At 51.6% G+C, this 3,924-nt stretch overlaps 1 pseudogene; it reads right to left on the bottom strand.

Annotated features, from left to right (window-relative positions):
- Positions 1-235: 235 nt before the first annotated feature.
- On the bottom strand, positions 236-1,235 carry LOC100659946 (melanoma-associated antigen B3-like; annotated as a pseudogene).
- Positions 1,236-3,924: the final 2,689 nt, after the last annotated feature.

Genomic DNA, 3,924 nt, shown 5'->3' with positions numbered 1-3,924 from the left:
AGCCTTCACTTGAAAGGGTTAACGTTTGAAAAATAAAGAACGAACATACAGTTAAATCCCTAAGTGACCTACATAGAGCAGAAACAGAAAGGTATGAGACACTGTGTTCCCTTCTGTCCACCCAGCCCTGCACTACATGGAACAATGACTGCCCTCTTCAACCACAAAGTGAAGAATCTGCCTCACGCTTCACTGGGCCTGGGAGGAGCTGCTGGACCTGGCACCGGAGCACGCACTACACTGGCCATAGCAGTAGATCAGCCCGGTCTGGAACTGTGGCTCTGGCTCTCTCTTCCTCATCTCTCAAGGCCTCTTCATACAAGGATGGGAGAGCACTGGGCACAGTATCATTGATCTTGGCCAAAAACTCCAGGATTTTCATCTTGCTGGTTTCAGCATGGGCTCTGGGACCCCAGGGAAATTCATAGCTCAGAGGATCACTGTTGGGCACCTGCCGGTACTGCAGGTACTTTAGCTTCACAAAATCTTGGGTGATGAGTTTCCTAGGCTCCCCAAACGTGAAGTGCCTCTTCCCTGCAAAAATTCTCATCTTATTCAGGAATTCCCAGATCTTCTCCTCACTGGCGCAGTTGCCCTTCATGAAGATCACGCCCAGGAGAATCATCAGGAGACCAGTTTTTGGCAACCCCCTGCCACGACTCAGCCTCCCGTTGTTAGGGAGGTCCATTTTACTGACCAGGGCGTAGGACGGCTTGACGGAGTCGATTTCCTTTAAGTCAATGCCAAAGACCACCTCCGTGCTGAAAGAAGCTCTCCTGAGGATCTCAAGGAAATGGTTCTTGTACTTTTCGTTGACAATCTCAGCATGTCTTCCTTCATGATGAGTTATTTCATTTTATACATTTGCAACAGGAGCTACACCAGTGTACCCACCTTCTTGGTTAGAGGGTCTCTGTGGGATCGCTTACTGGATGGTTGGTCCTGGAGGAACTTCGCCTTTTTTCATCTTTGTTCTTGGTACCTGCATAAGATCTTGTGCGTGAAGCCCCTGGAGTAGTGGGGGTGAATAAGGCTCTCTGAGGCCCCTGCAGAGTGCTACAAGACTTAGCACCAGGCTTTCTCTGGGTAGTACATCCAAAAGGAGGAGTGGAAGAGGAGGGGAACTCTTCTTTTGCTGTTGCCATGGCCTGAGCACCCCTGAGAACCTTGGTCTCACCTTGTTTCTGCTGGCGTTTCTCACGTACACAGAGATTACTCTTCTGACTGCGAGGCATAACTGGTTAGGGACACAGGCAGGAGGAGTGTGAGCAGGACAACAGATGACGCAGGCCCCCTGGAAGAGGAAGGAGACAGTGTTAGCACCATAACTAGGGAGATGCTACTTAAGCTTTAAGAAGACACCCGCTGCAGGTTTACTTGAAGGCAGTAACCTAGAAACTTATACAGCTTCTGTGCTCCTGGTCAGCCTGTCCCCTGAGAGCCCTGTGGAAGAAATTAGAGTGTGCCTGAGGCTGTATCCCGCCAGCCTTGCCTGGGGCTTACTAGAGCTCAGAGCAGGAGTGGCAGGTCTAGGCTCTGTGAGACCTCCTCTGTTCTGGGGTATTTGGCCCACTCACTTCACATTCAATACCATTGTGTCAACTGTTGGCAGGGCCTTCACCATCGCCCCCCTCCCTCACTGATGCTCTAAATTTGACACATTGAACCAATGTCCCCATCTCCCTGGGACCACCTAAGAGAAAGTGAAGTAGCACCCTGTCAGGGGGCACTCAGTGCTGTTAGGTCAATTGGGCCCTTTCTGTCTTGGGTTCCTTAGAGATCTCAGTAGTCATTCAGAGTCCTTACCTTGGATCTAAGTAGGGCCTGAGAGCCTACCTTTGTCTGTAGTTAAGGCCTGGGACACCTGCCTCTGCTGATCTGAGGCCAATCCCTTCCTATCAAGGCTCCTACCAGACTGAAATCAGCTGAAAGAAAGGAAGGTTCACACACACACCTCCAAAGACTGCAAGCAGGAACTATCTGCCGCTTCCACTTTTCCGTGGTGAGTGATACCATCAGTCCTCATACTGGGTCCTCAGTGTAACTCCTGTTAGGTTTCCTCCCTCTGCAGAATTGGAGCTGCTCCATTACACAATGGTCCATACCTCCTTAGCCCCCTTCAAAAGGAAATGAAGGGTCACCTCATGCTGACACTGATTGTAGAGTTTCCCACGGCTGAGAAAAGAGTACATACTCAGTTATAGGGTGCCTGGTTCCCTCAGACCTCTTATTGGATTTTTATACTGACTCCTGTTAAGGACTTGGTGAACTCCCATTGCAGAATCAGGCAGCCCCCATTAGACTAAGGTCCTCATCTCTCTGAGATCTTTCAAGTAGAAGTCTAGCTGGAACTGCATGGAGCCTGCCAGGGCCAACATTAGGGGCGGGACTTTGTGGAGCTCCTTGTTTGCATCTCATTTGTCCTCACAGTCTTCAACTTGACTCTCGATAAGCCCAAGACTCCTCCCTCTGCAGACCTGGAACCCACATCCCGAGACCTGACCCTCAAGTTCCTTTGACTTTCCAGGCTGAACTTAGCCAGCTAGCTCTGGTAGCATCTCCCAGGGCCAACAGCAGAAGCAGGACCTTGAGGGAGGGGGTGGGGTGGACGCTTTGTTCTGGGGTGGGTGATCATCTCAGTCCCTACTCAGAGTCCATCCTCACCTTGACTCCTTACCAATCCTAGACCTTCTCCCTCTGGGGTCTGAAGCCTAGCCCCTTAGACAAAGGAACTAACATTCCTGGACTTCTGGTGCAGAAGGCAGGCTCTCAAAATATGTCAGATACAGCCAATGCTGTTTGGGGGCCTCCAAGGGCCAAGGTTGTTGGGGAACCTTCAACTGTGGACAGCAAAGGTGGGGCTCTATCGGACTGCACTGTTGTGGAGTGGATGGTCCCTTAGTGCTTACTCAGGGTCCTCATCTTGATACCTATCAGAGCCTGGGATTCTTGCGTATAAACCTGAGTCACAGGCTGAGAACAAGAACCTCACCTCGAGGAGACCCTAGAGGGGAGCTCAAAGCGTGCTTCACACTACCCCTGCCTGGGGCCTCAGAGGAGTGCAGGCTCGGTTGGTGCTCTAGGCAGACCCTCTTTTGGGGGTAGGTCGCCCCATTAGGACTCAGCTCCCACATCCTATTCCAGTTAGGGACAAGATTCCTCCCTCTGCAGAAATGGGGCCGCCCCCTTTGGGACAAGGCCGTACCTACCTGATACACTTAGTGCCAAAATGAGGGGACACTTCAGGCTGTAAACTGCCTGGTGCTTCCATGTCCTCAAAACAGGGGCTGAGTTCTGTGATGTCCTGCTCTACTTACTATTGGTGATCCCTTCCTGACACTCAGGGTCCTCACCTTGACTCCTGTTAGTGTTTTTCTTACTCTTCTGCCTCTGAGGACCTGGGGCAGTCTCCCCTACACCAAGGTCCTCTCTTCCCTCTCTCCAGGAGGAAATAAGGGGGCTCCTTTACCTGATAATTCTGTCATTGTCCCTCAGGGCTGAAGGTGTAGGGGTGGAGTGGGGGTTTCGGAGCCTCAACTCTTCAGCGCTGGGTGGTTCTTTCATTCCTTATTCAGAGTCCTCAGCTTGATACCTGACTTGTCATGGGACTCCATTCTCTGTTGACCTGAGGATGCTCTCCTCAGATCAGGGTCCTCGTTGACTTGGGGTCCCTGAGCTACATTCAGATAGGATTTTCTGGAGCTGCAAGGACTGACAGCCAGGGCGGAACTCTATGGGAGCCCACTGTTCTGGCCAGGTCCTTCCATCATCCTCAGTCAGGACCAACACCTTGATGTCTATCAGAGGCTCAGTCTTCTGCATCTACTGGCTTGAGGTGCCCTTCTTAGGCCAAAGCTCTCAACTCCCTGAGGACTCTCAAGGATAAGTGAGGGGATGCTCAGCCTGACAGCCCAGACTGGGGCT

The sequence above is a fragment of the Loxodonta africana genome, chromosome X (assembly GCF_030014295.1).
Source record: "Loxodonta africana isolate mLoxAfr1 chromosome X, mLoxAfr1.hap2, whole genome shotgun sequence".
In the NCBI taxonomy this organism is placed as follows: Eukaryota; Metazoa; Chordata; class Mammalia; order Proboscidea; family Elephantidae; genus Loxodonta; species Loxodonta africana.
Note: the sequence above shows the minus strand (reverse complement) of the source record. Positions and strands in the feature narration are given on the sequence as shown.